The following is a 22,483-nucleotide window of genomic DNA, read 5'->3' on the forward strand; positions in this document are numbered from 1 at the left end:
GTGCGTGCAGACATCACTTTTATAACCTATGTCAGTTTATGGCTCTGACACCACACGTTGTACGTACCTCCAACTCTAAAGACATTGGTATACTGGCCAGATGTCTGGTGCTGCAGGCTGCAACCTCCCTACTGTTATGAATATTGCAACATGAGAACAAAAGGACATCCTCTGTTTTATGTGAACAAAAAGTCTATTCCAGAGAAGTGGCAGTCTCTGGGAGACATATCTGTCTCTCCGGCATGTTCTTATTAACGTCACAGGCTAGGCTGAAATGCTTACAGCGAGTGACTCTTGCATCATTTGACTTGTGGATGAGCAGCATTTCCACTGGGGCAGTGTTGGAGAGTACCCTCCAGGCCAGGCACAAGTCATCTCTCAGCAGCCTATAAGATACAGAGTAAACTGTCAGGGCTTTCAGCCTATCCACATAGGTCATGGTTTGGAGTCCCTGTATTTTCTTAGTGAAAAACCTCTGAGGTCTCTCCAGCTGCTGCAGGTGTCTGGTGAGGTACATGCAAAAGGGTGCATTATACTCTATTAGTGGTCCGATGGTTGAGCACAGTGAAGTTATAACATCCCCTGACCTGGATACTATGCTCTTGCTTATGAGGTGCATTAACTGGTGCATTAACTGGTGGTGGAAGTTCAGATTGCTATCATCTTGTGTTCCCAAGTCTTGCATCACTGGGTTGGAACTCAGGGGGGTGCTGTCAATACTGCAATTAATATGGAATTCCGTTTTGCCAAAGGGAATAATAATGCATTTTCTGCATTTAGTTTTAGATCATGGCTTTATCACCAATAAATTGTTTGCGTTAGCCCTTTTTCTAGTATGTTGATACCATTGGAGGACTCAGTGATTGTTCCCGGTTTGCAATCATCAGCGAACTTGGTGAGCCAGAGACCATCTACTTTGCCAAGGACTTCTGAGAAATGGATGCCAAACAATAAAGGGCCGAGCACAGACCCCCCCCCCCCGGTACTCCACTGGTGACGGGTCTACTGATGGAGGTGGAGTCGCCAACTTTGACAGTGTATGTTCTGTCGGTGAACCAACTGGCTACCCATCTAGTAATGTAATGGTTAATCCCTAGCCGGGAGAGTTTCTCAATTATGCCAGAGTGGGGAATTGTGTTGAAAGCCTTGGTAAGGTCAAGATAGGCTGTCTGGGGTCTATATTATTTCGTAAAAAGACATTTACATTGAACACCTCTCCATCGACATGAAACCATCGAAATTCACTTCCGCAAACATAAACCACACCAGACTAAATCAAACCCACCCAAGTGGAGGGCTTTGCCACATCACCCCCCTCTATATACCACCTCCGAGATCACACTGCAGTGGGGAAAAGGGCAAAGTTCTGGAGTTGGCCAACTACTTCCTTACCCTGGGAAAACTTCTGTGATTCACTGAAATGAATTTCAACGGTTTGGGTTCGACAAAAAGGTGTTTGATGGAAATATCTTTCGACACAGTAATATAGACCTGCTGTCTGCACTATCTTACCTTCGTTCATGGCTTTGGTGACATTCTCAAAGAAGTCCACTAGATTTAATAAACATGATCTATCCTTAACAAAGCCAAACTGGGTTGGGTCCTGCGTCTGGAGGTTGCCTATGTCCTTGTCGATAAGGTCCATGATAACTGTTTCCATGGCCTTGCAGAGGAGTCTGGTTAGCCCTATGGGCCTGTAGTTCCCAGGGTCAGTTATGCAATGGGATTACTGCTACTCTTCTCCATTCTGCAGGAACATTGCTAGTTCTCAAGCTATGATTACAGAGAACATCAAGTGGGTCCCCACTAGGTCTTGTTTTAGATTATTTAGTAAACAAGCTGGGATATTAGCTGCTCCCACTGAGGCCATGTTTTTGGCCTTGGTGAGCACAGAGATGACCTTCTCTCTAGAGATACAAGGCAGAGGGCTGGTGTCAAGTATGCTTTGGAATATGATAGGTGGGGATATGGGGGAGAAGTCTGCACTGAATCTGTCAGCTAGCAAGTTGTCGATATCTTCCAGTGTAGTATGAGTGATCCCATCTACAACCAGTTCTGCACATACCTGGGCTTTAGACTCTGGATGTAGTTAAAGAATGCCTTATGATTATCCTTGGCTAGGGATGTGATTTTTTTCGTAATTTGCTTTAGAAGACTTTACAAGATGTTTGATTTTCTTGTTTCGGCTTAAGATGGAACTCTTCCTTGGCAGAGTGATATCCCTTTGTTGCTTTTGGACAACATTTTTTTCCTCTTGTTACAGTAGATATAAAAAGTGTACACACCCCTGTTAAAATGCCAGGTTTTTGTGATATAAAAAAATGAGACCACAATAAATCATTTCAAAACTTTTCCCACCTTTAATTTGACCTATAACCTGTACAATTCAATTGAAAAACAAACAAATCTCTTAGGAGAAAAATGTAAAAAATAAAAAATGTACAATAAGCTGGTTGCATAAGTGTGCACACCCTTAAACTAATACTTTGTTGAAGCACCTTTTGCTGTAATTACAGCATTCAGTCTTCTTGGGTACACACCTGCCATCAATTAAAGAGACTCTGATTAACCCCAAATAAAGTTCAGTTGTCCTAGTAGGACTTTCCTGACATTTACTCAATTGCCTGCTACAGCAAAAGCCATGGTTCGCACAGAGCTTACAAAGCATCAAAGAGATCTTATTGTTGAAAGGTATCAGTCAGGAGGAGGGTAAAAAACAATTTCCACAGCATTGGATAAACCATGGAACACAGAGAAGACGGTCATCAAAAAGTGGAGAAAATATTGGACAACAGTGATGTTGCAAAGAACTGGAAGTCCCTCCAAAATTGATGAAAAGACAAGACAAAAACTGGTCAGGGAAGCTGCCAAGAGACCTACAGCAACACTGAAGGAGCTGCAGGAATTTCTGGCAAGTACTGGTTGTGTACTACATGTGACAACATTCTCCCATTTTCTCTATCTGACCTGTTGGGTAGGGCTGTAAGACAGAAGCCTTTTCTTACACGGAAAAACATCTAGTCTCAGCTAAAATTTGCAAAACAATACATCAAGTCTCCCAACAGCATGTGAGAAAATGTGTTATGGTCTGATGAGACCAAGGTTGAAATTTCTGGCCACAATTCCAAACATTACGTTTGACGCAAAAACAACACTTCACATCACCAAAAGAACAACATCCCTACGGTGAAACACGGTGGTGGCAATATCATGCTTTGGACTGCTTTTCTTTAGCTGGAACTGGGGCTTTAGTCAAGGTGGAGGAAATTATGAACAGTTCCAATTACCAGTCACTTCTGGCCCAAAACCTTCAGGCGTCTGTTAGAAAGCTCAAGATGAAGAAGAATTTCACCTTTCAGCACAACAATGACCCCAACCATACATACAAATCAACAAAAGAATGGCCTAATCAGAAGAAAATTAAAGTTTTGGAATGACCCAGGCAGAGCCCAGACCTAAATCCAATAGAAAATCTGTGGGGTGACCTGAAGATGGCTGTGCACAAGAGATGCCCTCGCAATCTGACAGATTTGGAGCACTTTTGCAAGGAAAAGTAGGCAAATATTGCCAAGTCAAGATGTGCCGTGCTGATAGACTCCTACCCAAGAAGACTGAATGCTGTAATTAAATCAAAAGGTGCTTCAACAAAGTATTAGTTCAAGGCTGTGCACACTTATGCAATCAGCTTATTGTACATTTTTTATTTTTTATATTTTTCCCCAAACAGATTTGTTTATTTTTCAATTGAATAGGTCACATTAAAGGTGGGAAAAGTTTTGAAATGCTTTATTGTGGTCTCATTTTTTATATCACAAAAACATGTCATTTTAACAGGGGTGTGTACACTTTTTATATCCACTGTGCACAGAGGGACTGTGGGCCCAGGGGAGTGCACCTTATGCCCACACTCTGTGCACTTTTTTAAAGCCTTGGGCATCTGCCATGAAGAAATAGTTAAAACACATACACACACACACACACACACACACACACACACACACACACACACACACACACACACACACACACACACACACACACACACACACATAACTATTCGCTAACTAAACTTTTCTAATTTACTTAAATGCTAGGTACAATGTTAAAGAGGAAAACAGCTAGAAATACCCTCAAACACTAAGAAACATTCTGTAATCTAGAAAACATTTAACTAACTATCTTACCAAATAACTTTAAATGCCTATACTAACTAGGAAAAACACACATAAAAGACCTAAGATTATCTAATAAGCTTTATAACCATAGACTAGAGAGAGCTAAACTTTCTCAGTAAAGGAGGAATTGAACAAAAAGGTTACAGCAAAGGGTATGATATAATAGAGCTGTTGGAAGCATGACCGAACATCCCAAGCAGCAAACAAGATCTGAGGCAGCAGGGTGGATACCAGGGAATTACGAGTAGAGGAGGAGTCACAGCCCTGGAGTCAAAAAGCTTCAAGATCAATGCCAAGGTCAGATCTGAAAACCCACAGTTGAATCGGAAGCAAATAGAGAACATTGGATCAAATGTTTGCCTCCCCTCCACAAAATAACATAGTCCATATCTATTAATTTAGGCAACACCTTGCCATTTTCTTAGCTAGTACAGACATAAACACTTTATAATTATGGTTTAAAACTGAAATGGCTCCATATGAAGCTGGGTCTTACAGGTCTTTACCCTCTTTGAGAAATACAGTCACCACAGTTTTTGTCCAAGATGCTGGTGCTTCCCCTCCTTTTAAAATAACATTAAACAAAACAATCCAAATCCTTATGACTTTCTTCTCTCCTAACTTCCAAATTCCACAGGTGTAACATCTGTTCTTGTAGACTTCCCTGTATATTAAATATGCATCACCGTTTTTATTTCATCTCTTCTTAGCTTAACTCTTAGTTGTTGAGCCTCATCTTCCTATAACCAGGGCACTATTAAGTCTTCCATAAATATTTCCATTTGTACTTATTCTTGACTTCCACACCCCTCTACTTTAAACAAATTTTCATAACATTTCTGAATTACCTCTAATGCCTCTGTAGGGTCTCTGGTTATTTTTCTTCTCACAACCTTTTTAAGTCTGACAACAAAATTTTTAAAATTTCTCTTGCCCAACTCGTTGCGCTAAAAGCTCTTGTGATTTGGTGTTGTTATCAAATAATAGTTGCTTTACATCAGTCTTTCTAAACTCGTGCATATTATACGCATACTCCCTTATTTTCCCTTTTACACTCTGCAGTTGCTCTTCTTCTTACTCTCTGAGATTCCCCTTATTCAGAAATACTTTAACCTTTGGCAGTCTATTACTTCTTAACTGTATCTCTTTCTTTTTAATTTCTACTGTATTTTTAAAGTCCATTTTCATTTTATCCCTCTCGTTTAGAAATGTCCATCATCCATAACAATTCTCACATAATTTCCACTACCCATTCCATAAATTTCTCTCTTTTTTTAACATTTAAGTAGGAAAGTGCCAGTATCTCGTTTTTACTTTAGCCTGTATTTTATCTTAGCTTTTATCTGTACATGGTCTAAAACAGTTGCTGGATGTGGGACAATGTATTTAAATGCACATGTTCCTGTGGAATATCATTTCTGTCCAGTCTAGTCCAGGTATTGTACCTTAGGGAATAATACCTAACTTCTGTTTGAGTTCCTAATACTGAATTCACATATTCCATACAAAATATTTTCATAAAAGTTTTCAGAAATCTATACTCGTTTGTTACATTTCCCCTTCTTGGTCTCCCTCATACAGCCTCACTATTGCAAATCAAGTTAAATTCCCCACATATAAATAATATTGTTGAAAGCAGATTATTTCTCCCCAAATCTTCTTAAGTTAAATAATAGTAGATTTTTGGTGGAATATAAATACATGCCAGTATAATCCTCCTCCTCCTTTCCTAATAGTCCCTTATTATCATACATCTAGCTTTATTTTATTTTATTTTTTTACTCTTCTAACATTACTGGCACCCCTCTAGCAATCATGATTCTTCTTCTCCTTTTTCTTCTTTTCCTTTGTCCCTGATATTCTGCTGAATATCCATCCTGAAATCCATTGTCAAATTCGCATGCTAATTTTTATCTAAATATGTCTCCATTTACTTCTTACCACTTATACAGCCATTTCTTCTTACCACCGTTTGAACCTATGTCAGATTTTCAAGACTTTTTGCTTTAATGAAAACTCTCAAACAAAAAGCTAAATTCATTTTAGTACCCCCATCCCATATTAACCTAGAACAAATATACAAAACTATGTACATGTTCAACAAAATGCAGTTTAACCCTTTTGATATGACCAATTGCCACAAATTGACAGCTGCACTCATAGGCATTACTTAATATGAAATTAAGGATACACATGCTAAAGTGCATGTTACAGCTTGAGTTCCCACTTACACTGATTGTTTTCTGTACTTTTCCTATCTAGATGTAAAAAACAGCTTGCATGCTTTCAGAAACATGAACTTTAAGCCCTAAGTAAAAGTTCACTGGTTCCCTTTAAATAAAACTAAACTGTGCACTATTCTATTACATGCATTAAAATATTTAGGCTGCAAGAGAGGCTACCATTTCTTATTCACTTCCCAGAATTTGAGACTTTATTTTTCACTGACATGGGTGGCCACGGTGGTGCAGCGGTTAGTGTTGCTGCCTCACAGCAACAGGTTCTCGGGTTTGATCCTCAGGTGGGGTGCCTTCTGTGCAGAGTCTGTATGTTCTCCCTGTCATCACGTGGGTTTCCACCGGGTGCTCCAGTTTCCTCCCACATCCCAAAGACACGCTGTAGGTGGTTTGGACACTCTAAATTGGCCCTAGGCATAAGTGCCTGCATGTGTGTGCCTTTTGTGGGAGGTTGGGCTCTGGGCTGGCAGCTCAACACCGTAAAAACTCCACTGCCAATCATGAGCAGATAGGTGATCCGCTGTGGCGACCCTTAACCGGGAAATGCCAAAAGAAGAAGAAGATTTATTTTTCACTGACCTGCTTGCCACTTTACTTTTAAATTTTGTATTTCTCTCAGCAAAGACTCCCCATAACTCTCAAAATTAATTGGTTACACTTGCAGAAAGTTTGTCTCCAAGGAAAAGCAGTCAGCAATGAGAAAAAAAACAGCTGTTAACTTTGCAGATGCTTGAAGCAATCTTTTGTACATTTCACTCGAAACACAATGTTCAGACTTATCTCGTTGATTGCCTTCAGTTGCACCCTTCATATCTCCAAGTAAAATCATTTGCTAATGAAAAAAAAAACTAATAACTTTGCAAATTCAAGAAAATTAGCATGTTTCATAACTTTCATCATCTGGTCTTGTTTTTCAAGCCTAGTTTCTAAATACAAAAAAATTCTATATCCCAAGCCAAGGACATCAATCCAGACATAACCCATATAAAAGCAAGGAAAGTTATTATCTTAGTTCTACATATAATATGACCAGAATCCAACCCAGACCTCAGAACCCCCACACCAGATACACCAGTCCAAGTGTAACTATTCACTGCTCTCTGGTTGTTAATGAAGGATCAGAAGAATAGATTGTAAAACACTCCACTAATTTTATTAAATACAATTCAATATTGACATAACTGATTAAAATATTCAATATAACAAAAAACAAGTTTTGGATGTGTTAGATGTGGACATTAAACAGTTGAACAATAGTAGGTTTATTATTTGAACATTATAAGAATTAATATGCAATTTTTTTACATGATGATAAAACTGTCAGTGGTATTAAATTGAGGAAAAAAGAAAAACTATGGTGAGATGGGGACAATTATGATAAACACATAGCCTACCCCAAACACAAAGTTCAGGGTAAGGACAGGCTGTATGTCAATAAAACAGAATCACCCCATACATTTACTTGCATCTCAGATCAGTACCAGGACCCTTTGCAGTACCTACTACTTCAGAGATCCAAGAGATTAAAAAAAAAAACAACAAATGGAAGAAAACCATTATACAAATGGAGGAATCTGTGATGGGTTAGACTTGGGTCTCCCCTCAACTCCAGAGAAGGAGGAGTGGGGGGAATAGGCATTACATATTTAATTAAATAATATTATTATTAATTGGCAGGGATATTTTAAAATTTACAATCTAACTTTGGTGGATATTTCTAGCTATTATTCCAACTTATTTGACTTTTCTGCAAGGTCAACCAGTTGGTTTAGCTGATATATTGATTGAATTGGAACTATATACCAGGAAGTTGAATTTCGCTGTTCTATTTTTTTTTTGATAACCCCAGGTGTAATGGGGAAATGGGGAACTGTATACATTAAGGAGATCTAGTTTATATAACCAACCCCTGCACCCGAGAATTATGTTGGTTGATAAGAGTTGGGAATTTGATTAGACATGTCCTTAGAAACAACAATAGGAAATTAATTTCTAATTTCTGTAGAGATTAAATGATCTATTGACCAAGATTTGTAATAATGATGAAACCAGACAAAGGAAGGGGTCTGGTAGAAATGAATGCATCTGATTATAACTTTCAGATGGAGGAGATATTATTGTACCAATATGAGGAGGTTTCTAGGAATCAGTTAAAAATTGCCTATTCTAACATTGACAGTTTAATGTACAATTTTCTTAAGCAGGGACAGATTTCTAACCAGGATTACAGATACCTTAAGACTGATTATCCTCATATCCCAAAGATATTTGGTCCCCCAAAATTCATAACAGTGGCTCCCCCATGTGACTAACTGTGAACGCTAAGGGTTTAAAATGTATGGGATGGCAAAATTTACTGATGTCAGATTAGAGAATGTTTTGAGCCGAGAAAGACATATTTATAAAGATTCGTGGAACTTCTTGAACAGTGTTGGGGAAGAGATTTAGGACAATGACCTTATAGTTGACACAACCAATGTCAAAGGTTTATTTTCAGCTATACCACACACAGGGTTTTGATTTTTTTAAATAATTGCCCAAGTTGTGAGTCTAGACAATACTAAAGTTATGACTTTAAGGACTCTTATGGAAACCGTTTTGGAAACTAATTATAATTTTTTGAAGGTAGTATTTACAAGCAAAAGATGGGGGTAGCTATGGAGGCAGCATGTGTCCCTGTATTTGCAAAAAATATTACGGTATACTGGGAACGCGCATATGTTTTCCATTCAGGATACAATGATGGATGGGTTTTGTATGGTGGGTTTCTGGATGACAGTTATCTTTTGGAAGACACGGACATAGTTATCTTTTGGAAAGACACTGAATTTACTCAATACAGCAATAATACTATGATTTCTTGAGGTTTACCATGGAAAGATCACACACTGTCCTTGGTTATTTGGATGTGGAAATTTGGAAGGACATTTGTAACAGGAATTTGTTTCAAATATTTACAGAAAACTGACCTATTTTAACTCATTTTCACAATTTAATATTTGTCATCCATTACACCAGAAAAAAGCCTTGGCTAAAGGACAGTTAGTTAGGATGGCATGAATTGTGTCCTCTTTGGACACCTTTTACAAGGAGTGGGACAAACTGAAACACGTTAGCTAATCGAGGATACCATGATAGATTTTTACACAATAGTTTTATAGAAGTGTATAGCAAAAGAAAATGTTGATTCTGTTCACCACTATTAGGGTTGAAAAGAGGGGATGGAACAGAGATGAGTGTTCCAAATCAAATAAAACAACATAAATGTTATACTTAGGGAGTGTATTACTTACAACAGGGATGTGGTAGCAATTGGGGAAATAAGAAGGAACTGGAAGATGTTTGAGGTCAGTGGTATTGACCTGAAGAAGGTGGGTGAAGCTCCCTGTATTTTATACAAAAAGAGGGTACCCCCCCCCCCGTTTTGTTAACACAATTGAGAATGAAGTTAAACACAAAAGGCATACTGGGTACATTGTTAAATTGCTATGTGGCAACACTGAGTCTGCTGGCACCCTTCGTTTAGACCACGATAGGTACTCTAATTGAATAAAGAAGAGTTTTCCTTTTATCCGGATCTGTGGTATTGTTGGCTGCCTACCTCGTTATCTGTTTTTATACAAAAAGGATTGGTACCTTAAAAATTTTATTGAAAGGATGGGAAAAAACTTCATGAAGTGATGCAACAGGACTGGAATGCTTAAATGTGGGAAAAGCAAATACTGCCTCTCCATTAAGTGAATCTATCCAGATTTATAGGTTTGGAAAGGTCAAGAGCTCTAAGTACTGTAACTGGAATTGTATGGCACAGAAGACAGTATACATAACTCAATGCAGAAACTGTTCCTGTTTTTATAAAGGCAAGACAGAGACAGCCCTTAAGAACAGAATTTATGAACATCTCCATGATATTAAGACTAATAAGACTAAGGAACAGTGTAATGATTTATAAAGACAAATACAAGAGTGGGAGGGACATTCATTTGAATTGTTTGCAACAGCCACCATTGAACAAGATATGAAGGGAGGACCTTAGAAGATTAAAAAAAAAAGTCAAGGAATTGCAGTGGCAATGAAGAATCGACGCCACTGTATCATTTGAGTTGAATGATTCACTATCCATGGCATGCATACGCAAAATGAATTCCTTGGATTTCTAGGGGGTCAAAAATATACATATATCCATGTTTTGCTTTTAACATTCCATGGGCTTTTTATTTATATTTATGTTCATAGTTATGTTTTGTATTGCGAATCTGGGTATTTTATACATTCTTTGTAATATTAAAAATCTAAGATTTGATATAAAATATTTATTTGATATATACGATTTTATACTTATGAAGAAGTTATTGAGCATTAACTATTTGTATGGTTTAATGACAGAATGATTTTCAATTATGCAGATGTAATTGAGGGGGAGGAGTTTGTAGTTTTAAAAGGACTACATGTGAGTAGCCTACCAACTCTGATGAAACACCACAATTAATAATGGGCAAAAGCGTTTAGTTGATGTGCTCATACTGAATTGTATTTAATAAAATTAGTGGACTGTTTTACAATCCACTGTGTTGTTCAATTGTTAACAACTAGACAGTAGTGAATAGTTACACTCAGACTGGTGTATCTGGTGCAGGGGTTCTGAGGCATGGGTTGGATTTTGGAGTTGTTCATGTTCCAGTTCTCAGTTTATAATATGATCAGTACACATTTACACCCCACTCCCCACCCCAGCAGCCCAAGATCACATTATATTTAGTTAAACTTGCTTTAATCCAGCTATCTTTATCTTGTTACAGTGTAAAGCATATATATCTTAAAACTAAAAAAAGTAAGTGCTTTTATATATATATATATATATATATATATATATATATATATATATATGTATGTATATATATATATATATATATATATATGTATGTATATATATATATATATATATATATATATATATATATATATACATACATACATACATACACATGTATATATATATATATATATATATACACATACATACATACACACACACAGATGTATATATATATATATATATCCTAGTATCAACCTATGAACCTATATATATATATATATATATATATATATATATATATATATATATATATATATACACATATATATAAATATACACATGTATATATAACATACACATGTATATATAACACATTGGAAAGATTTAAACATTGGCGTATGCATTTTTTTCTTTTATAGTTTTCATTTGGTGAGATGAATTGTTGGTGATATTTGCATGGTTTATTTGGTTTATTTATTATCAGCGGTTTGAAATGGAGATCGCAGGGCAGTGAGGATCGGGAAATTTACCCTTTTCTCACTGTAGTGCGATCTCGGAGTTGGTATATATAATTTAGAGGGAGTGTGGGGGCACATTCCTCCACATGGGGGTGCAAACTGCCAATATTTAGTGTACACTGTCTTTAGACAGAGAAGGGCTTCTTTAAGCGAAGACTGGACTTCTAGTAAGTTATATAGTTCAATGTTCTGGGTTTCGTTATTTTAAGCTTTCAATTAAACGGATTTTTCGCTGTTATGGTCTCGATGTTTTGTAATTCGAGTATATGGATTTTTGACCTTTTGAAGTAGACCCATATACATATATTATATATGTGTGTGTGTGTGTGTGTGTGTGTGTGTGTGTGTGGAGATATATATTTACATACAATATGGTGCATTGCAAAAAACAAATGTCTACCCATTGTTTTTTAACACAGTGTATAACTGTTTGTATGAAACTCTTCAAACTACTGACATTTAAAGTCAGAGCTCTCCAACCCTCTTTCACTTTTTGTATTTGACCTTCCTAAAGTTTTTCATCTTTCTCTTTCATGCACCAGCACTCTTCTATATTGCGTCTGAACCACTTACATGATTCTTCGTCTTCTCCTCTTCCATTACCTTATCAGATTTTACTTGTAGAGTTTCAAATTTATTCTGCATTGAACTATCAGTCTCCAAATACACTTTAACTGCCAGTGTATTTCTATCACCTTCATTTATTTCTATTACCTTCCTTCGTGTCCAATGTTTTGTCTACTACATTATTTATTTCTTTACTGCATGCACTGAAAATATCATCCTAGCCCCCTTCATCATGTGTGCTATCAACAGCATCATCATTTGTACCAGTAATCACATTTACAATTCCATTTTCCATTATCATTTGGTCTTTTATGTTAGGACAGTCCATCAAAAATTATTTAAAATATTATACCTCTTTAAATGTCCTCTTTCTGAAAAAAGATCACATCTTTTCCTTTTTACAATTTCTAAGTGCCCAGTTTCACCAGAAAAAAAATAATCTTCTGTAGAATCTTTATTTCTCTGAATCTTTATAATGTTTGTGGCGCACTAACTGACATTGTTTAGTAAATAAATCTAACCATACTTCCATATCCTTCAGTCTAAAACTCATCTATGTCTCTGGCTTTTTCCAAAGAATGAATTCTAGCACAGAGTTCACTCAAAGCATTTCTTAAAACAATTTCATTCATACTTACTTTCTGAATTTAGTAAAGCTCTCCTTCGAACAAAAATTATGTCATATTTCACAGATTTGTTCTGCACTACAAGCATAAAAAAACAAACACAAACCAAAATGCTTCTGGTATCACTGAATTTGTGTGTCAGCCCTAAATTTATTCAGTGGTCCGATTACCTACTTCGGTATATCCAGTAAGTGCTATATCTGCAGCCAACTGTCACTGAAAGCATTCTGTGTACCAGATGACAACATCATGCAAAAAAGGAGCTACCAACCCTACTTCTGACTGTTAGTATGATAATATTTACTGATTTACCTCTGTTACTCAGGTTAAACCCACTAAGCCTAAGACATATTTTCAGGGGACACCTAAAGTGGCATTCACACTGACAAGAGGTAATTTGGCCCACAGTAGAAGAGAAGTTACCCTATCTTTTTTTTCAGTAAGTGCCATGACATTCTTTAAATTCAACTGAGCTAGTATCAACTCAGGCAGATGGGACCTCTGTGTAATATCTGAAATCAACTCTAAGACAAAAATGACAGTAAAACAACCAGCAAATCAGCCACTAAACTCAAAACTTGAAGAATATGTCTAATACCAAAGGTAGGTTAAAAAAATCCAGAGTTTAGCGCTTTTGTCTGTAATACCAAGACATCATCAGAACTATGAAATACTGCTTGTGGAAGATACACCTCCCATGTAAACCTGTCACAAATTGTTATAGCTGAAAATCTGAAACAGAAAAAAATAAAGTAGCACTAAAAATAAGTCAAAACTTTTAAAACCTGAACCAAAACACATAAATACAAACTAGGCAAAAAATAACTAAAGAAAGAATGTTTGATGAGACACAAGATCATATTCTACTGGCTCTTGTTTTTAGTTCACTGCTGACAGAAATACTGTAATTTAAACCAAGAATGCTGGTAGCATCCAGCTTAAGCTGCCATGACATTTCCCTGCAAAGCAGTTTGTTCTGCCAGTCTCCTACAAAAGCGGAATTTTGTATTTGCTCAAAAAACAGAAATGTAAACTTGATGAATTTGGCACAAACAATGGAATGCCTGGCCAGTGCAATACTGTAAACATTTTGAGAGATACGCTTATTCAGAGCATTCTTAGTTTTTCCCACATAGAAAGTGGGACAAGATGCAAACGTAGCCAGGTAAATAACTCTGAGAAAAGCAACTGTAAACTCCAACATGCACAGAAGAATCAAATCTAGGTGCCATTGAAACGTGTTTATGCAAGGGCACTGATGCCAATGCCCACATTTCCTAGTAGATAAAAATACCTTATTATTGTCATACTGCCAGCCCAGCTATCTGGAATTTTGTAAATAATTCTATGTCATTTGTGAATATTGATATGATTTATACAGAACTGTATATTATGTACTGAGTTAAATGTAACCACAGCATGTCCTGCTGGCTTGGAATAGAAATGTATATAAACTATTGTAATTGTGTAACTGTATATGTTTTAACAGTAGAAACTGGGGCATAAATGGTTAACTTGCAAAACTTTAAGAAAATAAGTTGAAACTAAACTATTTTATGATTGTGCTATAAAAGTTATCTCTCAGTTTCAGTGCAACAAACACTGTGTCTAGAGCTAGACGTTATTTGGATTGTCTTGGAAGAGAAGTAATTACTAGGTTTGAGATGTAGAACTGTTTTATTGTTTTATGACTTTTAGGATCTGCAAACATCTGACAGATATGTATTTTGCACAAAGCGATACTAAAAATGCTTGTACTTTCTGACAAATGGGGTAGCTTGGGAACTAAAGTCAGGTGACAAAACGTGATGTCTTCCAAACTAACCCAGCAGTAATATTTGATATTAATTTAAGAACTCTGTGAGAGAGAGACTGGGCATTTTGTACTTTTTCACTGACCTAACAAGAACATCCACTCATCACCACCATCTGCACTTGCCTTGCTGTAAATAAGTTAACTATTTAGTTAAGAATATAGTAAAGATTACTTTAGATGCTTTCTGCATTTATTTGAGACTGTCCTGCAATGTTGTTTTAAATATTTCCTGTGATTTTGAACTCTGAAGTAACTATGTTTGTTTACTGAGTATTCTCTTGTTCTTTTATAATTTATTATTAAATATATTTAAACCTACCTCTGTGGCTGATATATGTGAGACATATTTACACTCTGAGAGTACTTGCATATGTCTTTGGGTGACACTGTACAGGCCACACCTAAATACCCTTGCTCTTGGTCAGACTACCATTTGGATTAATAGTAACATTACACAGTAGGAATAGACACCCTTTGTTGAGGGCCTTAAGTAGCTGATAAGTAGTGGCTGGTGGCAGCTGAAACTACCTTATAGTCTGAAAAAAATGAGGCATAGCTTGTAAACTTGCGCCACCCTTCCTCAGGTTTATGTGTGTGTTTGTATATAAATCAAATCTCAAAAGTGTGTCTGTGGCAGCTACCTAGGCAGGGACAAGAAGCACTAGTTGGACAGAGAGGGTGCTGGAGGTCTTAGCTTGGCCACTCAGCTGAGATCTCAACTCTATAGCTGTGCCAGTAAGGAGTCTTATTGGGGATCCAGATAAAGAGGGAGAAACCAACCCTAGACTGACTGTGACCTCTGTGTGCTCTTAAGGGAAATTGCACTTTACTGTGTGTGTACTTGTCATACCCCCAGTGTGTACGTTCCCCACTGTTGCCAGTGGTGAGGATTGAGGCTCCTTGATTACTGGGCCAACGCTGAGGCGTCACAATGATCAATAGGTTTTTCAAGAAGGGATATTATGCTAGATTTATTTTATAGGTAAAAGGTGGTGTAGAAAAAACTCTTTGATGCTTTCATCAAACTGTAGCAAGAACCAGATCTTCTGCAAATCTTTTCAATGTCCTTGACATCCAAAGTGTAAAGCAGGACCATATTAGGTTGCCCATTAAAGCCTGTTTGATTGTCTTTCTTGTCGAGCTGATTCAGCCCTTTCTTGATAATGGGGGCACATTTAGTGTTTCTCTCTGCCTATATCTCATCTTTGATTGAATCCAGAAGTGGTGGGGATAGCCATGGTCCAAAAACATGGATCTTAGAATATTGAATTGTTCAAGACACATTAAGTCATCAGAGGTCAACCGAGAAGTTCTGATAAATTGACTTTTAACCACCCCCCTCTTCTGATGGAAGGGGTGGCAACTGGTGAAAAAAAGAACATGTTACAGTAAGCGGACTTCCTATAAATCCTGGTAGTGAATTCTTCATTAACTCCTTTTCTGATATCAACGTCAAGATAATTACTCTGGTCATGTTCAAAGGAATATATAAACTTTAAAAAAGAGTTGCTGGCTTGTAATTGTAGAATGAATTCTTCATGTTCATCGACACTTCATTCCCAAATGATAAGTAAATCATCGAGGTATCTGAAGTAGCCAGCACATTTGGAAAAGAGGGAAAGTTTAAATAGTGATTCTAATTCCCATCTTAATAAGACAGCATTTGCGAACATGAGGGCCAATGCGGCCCCCATAGCCACTCCAAGAGTTTGCTTGTAAAATTCACCCTCAAAGGTCAGAAAGTTGTTGTTTAACACCAAGTCCCTGAGCTCACTAACTAATTTATAATCTGTTTCAGAAAAGTAAGCCAAATAATTTTACAATCTCTCTGAACCACTCCAACCTCACGTTGTGGGGTATTAGCATAAATAAACTTTATACATCACAAGTAACCAAAAGGAATTCATCTTTTGCCAGTATTCCCTTCAGTTTATCCAGAAGGTCCCATGAGAATCCTATAATGTAGGAGAAAAAAACAAACAGGTTTTTCAATTTTTGGTCTATAAACTTGGCCAGAGGCTCTGTAACTAGCAGTTACAACTAGACATAAGGGGGTAACAGATGGACTGGAGTGGATTTTGGGAATACCAAAAATCTTTGGAATATTAGGAAAATCCACTCTAGGCAAGTCATATAAGCAATGTGGAATTTTACAAAAAAACAACAACTTATCCAGTGCCACATTAATGACCTCGTGGGCTATATCGATTTCATTTGTGGAAACAACACTGTACATACAATCATCATGCAGAAGATGTAACATACGCTCAGAGTAGTCAGCACTGTCCAAAATAACCAGGCCCCTAATATTGTTAAGTAAATTGCTGAAGAAGCTGTTTTTCTTTAATCGAAAGGTTAGAAAATTTGTTTGTATTGTTTTGCAACAGTGGGCGTATTTCTTTTTCACATTGCTTCTCAAAAACAGTGATAACTAGGTATAAAGTGGGATTTGCCGTACTTTTCCTCTTAAACTTGTCAGGTGTTACAACTAACTTCTCCCCCAAACAGTACTTGAAAATTAGGCTTTCTGGTAAACAATTTTAAGTCAAGGAGAGTGTCATCCACCCTGGCCATAGTGGAAGGGATGAACTTAAACCCCTTCAGAAACAAACTATGGTGCTCTGGGCCCTACCACCATGCAAGTAAAATTGTAAATGTGATATCCAAAAATAGAAGTAATATTTACAGTACCTGAAAGCATAGTAGTGAGTGTTGTTACTTTATTTTTTTCTGTTTCACACTGATTTCAGCTACAACAAGTTGTGACTGGTTTACATGGGAGGTGTGCCTTCTCATTTAAGTTTTAAAATGGCTTCCGCAAGCAGTACATTCATAGTTCTGATGATGTCTTAGTGTTCCAGATGAAAGCGTTAAACTGTGGATGTTTTTATCCTACCTTTGGTATTAAACATATTCTTAGACAAGTTTTAAGTTGGGTGGCTGATTTGCTGGTTGTTTTGCTGTTATTAGCCGCTGTTTCCTTCCAGTACCAGAGCTGCACTCTTGTTTCTTCCTTTGGTTCTAAGACAAAAATGGTATGTCAATGTCCTTTTTGTTTCATTTTTTCCCTAAATGCTAATGAACAATACTCCCTGAACTGAGCAGAATCTGGGGTCTGGCAAATATGAAACCTATAATAAAAAAAGGTATGAAAATAATGCATAGAGCTAAGGTAAACACTGTAGTCCTAGCAACAAGAACCTGAAACCCTGCTGTGTTTTATACTGTTATAAGAATACATGCCAGGTACTTTTTGTTACTAAATAGCTTAAAATAATTTTGAAACTTGTTTATGTCAGAATAATATTATTTTGGGCTTATGAAAAACTGCCCAAGCTTCCAAATGTATTATTTTTTTTGCTCTGAATCAGCATTCTCACTATTAACACCTTTTCAGTTCACCTCATATCAAAGCCACTATTTTACAAATACTGACCAAAACATTATTCACCTTGATATAACATAAACAAATGTTATGTACCTACCATAATGACAGATCCATGTGGTCTGATTTTTCATCCTGTTCAACAATGGGTTGTCAGATTCAACTGGATCTGACCTCGGCACCAAATCTGAAGCACTTCAGATTCTGACTCCTCCCCTACCCATAATTCCCTGAACTCCACCTTTGTACCTCAGATCAAGTTTGCTCTCAAACATACCACAGAATTTAGTTGTGTGTGTGTGTGTGTGTGTGTGTGTGTGTGTGTGTGTGTGTGTGTGTGTGTGTGTGTGTGTGTATATATATCTATATATATATATATATATATATATATATATATATATATATATATATATATAGTTCCCTATCAGAAGCCTGAAACACTATAAAATCCTGAAACTCAAAATCCTGAAAACACAAATAATGCTAATATGTCACTATAAAGACACTAATATCTACCAACTGACCCTGACCCTAACCCTAACCCTAAGGTCCGTCAATATTGCACACTCACCTGACCCGCGCCCTAACCCTAACTCACTTAAACCGCCCCTAACTCCAATATTTGTCACTATTGCATACATGCCTAACCTGCGCCCTAACCCTAACATAAAACCAACCGCACACTCACCTGAACCCAACGCATGACCTAACACCACAGGGCTAACAATAGCAAAGCCACAATGACGTCAGTATGTCCATTTTGTGTTTTCAGGATTTTGAGTTTCAGGATTTTGGGTTTTCGGGATTTTGAATTTTCAGGCTTTTGGTTTCAGGATTTTGATTTTCAAGCTTATAGTGTTTCAGGCTTCTGATAGGGAACCATATATATACATACATACATACACACACACATACACATTCACACAAAATCTGCTCACAGACAGAGTATGCCAGAAACAACTCGGTCACCAGAAGCCCACTAGTGTCAGTTTGGAAGTGGACAACAGGGAGGGAGGTACTTTTATATCCAATGTTGTCTATTTTCATCTGATCAACTATGGGACAGATGCTCAAACTGGAGTAGTGTAACCTGGATTGCTCATCAAACTTGTGGTGAGATATAAAGGTATGAAATGTTGACCAAGTAGATGCTGCACAAATATCATCATCAGTACGTAACCTACTGGCAAAAGCTGCTGAAGTGGTCACTAACCTTGAGAATGAGCCTTAGGTTTAGATTGTAACGATAAACCTTTTTTGTTGTAAACAAAAAGCTTTGCCCAGCACAGGTTTTGAGAATGCCATAAACAGTTGATCTGACTTCCTGAACGGCTTGGTCCTATGAAGGTAGAACCTAAAATGATGATGAATGTCCACCATATGAAGGATGTATTAACCTTTGTTTGAGAACCTTAGAAAACAAGACTGGTAGGTTTATTGATTGATTTAATTTGGTCTCGGATGCCACCTTGGAAATGAAAGATGCATTAGTTCTTAAATGAACTATATCCTTGTGAAACACCAAATATGGGGGCTTACAGGAAAGGCCTTACATCTCTGAAATCCACTTGGCTGAGGTGACTGCTACCAGAAAAACTGATTTCCAAGACAGACAAATTTTAAGTTGACTGATCCTGCTGGTTCAATGGGAAGTTAAATTAAGGCTTGTAACATAATGGTAATGTCTCATGGTGGTACAGGGTCTCTGACAGGTAGTCATAAAAGAAAGGCTCCCTTCAAGAACACCTTAGAAACTTGTAAGGAAGCCACCAAATTGTCATTCTGACCTATGTGAAAATTTAAGGTTTATTGACATTTGCACTTTGACAGTAGAGTAACTGGAGGCATTGAGGAAAAGATCTGAAAGGAATTCAAGAACGGAAGGAACAAGGGCAGAGAAGGCATCTAAACCCCTTGACACAGCTCAAATGAAAAATCTCTTCCACCTGCTATGGTAGATTCTGGTAGTAGACTGTTTTGGCAAGCTAATGTGATCTGAATAATCGAAGGGGCGAGCTTGGCATTTCTGGCTCATGTTAGAAATGGCAGAACCATGTGGCCAGTTTCATGGTTTTCTGGTCTAGAGAAGGCAGCCCTGTGTGTGTTAGTAGGTCTGGAAAATGGTTTAAAATCCATGGAAGATGTACTAGTAGAGGCCACAGGAAGGAAAACCACGGCTGTTGAATCCAAAAAGAGGTAATGAGGATCAATTTGGCCTTGTACATTCTTGATTTCTATATGAATTTGTTTATCAAAGAAAATGGGAGCAAGGCATACAGGAGATCTGGGGCCAACTGTGGACTAGAGTATCCCTCAGTACTGTCCCTGCGGAAGGATCAAGGAAAGTAACTGCTGCATTTGTTGTCTAGGTAGGATGCAAACAAGTTACAGCAAGGTTGACCCCAGTGACCGAAAATTAAAGTTGTCACTGCTAGTACACTAGATAAACACAGGATATGTTTTGCTATCAGAACGCTGTGAGAAGATAGCATCCACTGCCAGACTCTAATGGGTTCTTGACATATGGGGTAAGCGCATATTCCTCTCTACGAGGAAGGGAAAATGGTATGGAATGTCTTCTGGAAATTATCTTAAAAACCCATGGATCTGTAGTTATGTTTTGCAGGTTTGTGGGTGCAAAGATAAGCACCCCTGACTGTTTGCAGAATGCAGCAGCTTGGAAACCTTCTGGGGCATTAGAAGAGCTTATTGGGAAAAGGACTGCAAAAGCCTTAATTGTGCAGTCTGCCTCTGCCTCTAGGGTGACAGCCATTGTTGCTGCCTCCTCCTCCGCCATGAGTTGGACTATCACTAGCAGTGTCTTAATAACAGCTCTGCAACTTTTGGAACTACATCTTGTTCCCAGCCCACTAACTAGAATAGGTTCCCTGAGTGGTGGAAAACCAAATCACCACTGCAGAATGAGTGTTACCATCTTGTTGACTCCTGGTCAGTGTGTCTTTTACTTTGAGTGCAAATAAAGTGGACCCGTCAAAAAGGACATTAACAAAAGAAGTCTTTAAGCTTTCAGTTGTATCAAACAGATGCATCTAGATGTGCTAATGGATAGCAATGCCGATGCCTGCTGTTCTGGTCATGCCATCAGCTGCATTCGAAAGCAGCCACATGGCTACCCACCCAGGAAGAAGACTGGAGGGTAGAAAGATGGGAGTCCTCCGTCTTTTGAACATCCACATGCAAGATACCCAGAAGAGACTTGGAAATTGCCTTGGTCAGGTCTCTCTGAAATCTGGTAATGTAGGCTAAATAGTTCAGCTCTCTAAATGCAGAAGTTGCTGAAGCATGCATCCATTTCCCAAACGGATCCACAGCCCTATACTTTCTGTTAGGGGGATGAACTGAGGATCTTTCCTCCGATAGTTCCTTCTTTGTGGCTGCAACTACCACCATCACATCCACTGATGGACCTTTTCTCCAGTGTTCCATTCTTTCAGTGCTGACAGAATTCTATCATGTTTTTTTAGGGATGGGCTCCATTGTGTCAGAGTCCTTCCATGCCCATCAAGCCATCAAGTCAGTGATTGGATCAACAAGTGGTACCACCCAGGACAAAGATTAGTCAGAACCAAAGGCTTCCAGGAATACAGATTCATCTGGAGAAAGGCTGTTAGAGGACTCTCTCTCTCTCTCTGCTTCATCAATTCGAGGATCTTGCCAAAGGTGACGTCTTCAGAGGGGGACCTGGAGGAGTCTTCACCTTCATCCAAGTCTGTATCTTCTGTGAAAGTCTCTAGAGAAGATTAAGTGCTTCTACTTGCATGTCTGTTTTTTATGAACTGGTTCTGGGGGAGGGTCAGAAGGTTCTCAATCAGACTGGGAGCTAATATAGCAAGCAACCTGGGAAGCCTGTAGGACCCACTCTCCTTGTCTGAAAGGGAGATGGGAAGTAGAAGCTGATTCTTTTTGCAGTTCAAGTGGAACCGAAATGAATGGATGTACCTTCTCCCTCAGCATCAAAAAGACCCACTCAGAAAATTCAAAGGCCAAGGATGCCATAATCTCAGATGGAGCCCTTGTGTGTGCAGACAGAAAGGAAAGCTCAGAAGTGAAGGGTCTTGACCCTGAGACCTATACTGACACCTAGCTATCGAGAGCCAAGGCCCCAAGGGGAAGAGATGGCTTCATCATCTTTGGTGCCAATCCTTCCCTGGAAGTCACTATGCCAAAGCTCTGGCTTCAAGTCTCCTCTGGATCCAAACATATTGGAGCCAAAAGAGGAATGGAACCAGACGGAGTCAAAGTCACTTGTACTGTTGGGTCTGGCAAAGGCACTCTGGGACAGATCAGATCAGATAAAGCAGATGAATCAAACAAAAATAGAC

At 38.0% G+C, this 22,483-nt stretch overlaps 1 protein-coding gene across 1 annotated transcript in view; it reads right to left on the reverse strand.

Moving 5' to 3' along the window:
• Window positions 1–22,483, reverse strand: part of MEIOB (meiosis specific with OB-fold) — a 1,518,339-nt gene that overhangs the window by 630,205 nt on the left and 865,651 nt on the right. The gene's annotated exons all lie outside the window — the stretch shown is intronic.

Source organism: Protopterus annectens, chromosome 12.part0 (assembly GCF_019279795.1).
Source record: "Protopterus annectens isolate FY-2018-M chromosome 12.part0, PAN1.0, whole genome shotgun sequence".
Classification (NCBI taxonomy): Eukaryota; Metazoa; Chordata; order Ceratodontiformes; family Protopteridae; genus Protopterus; species Protopterus annectens.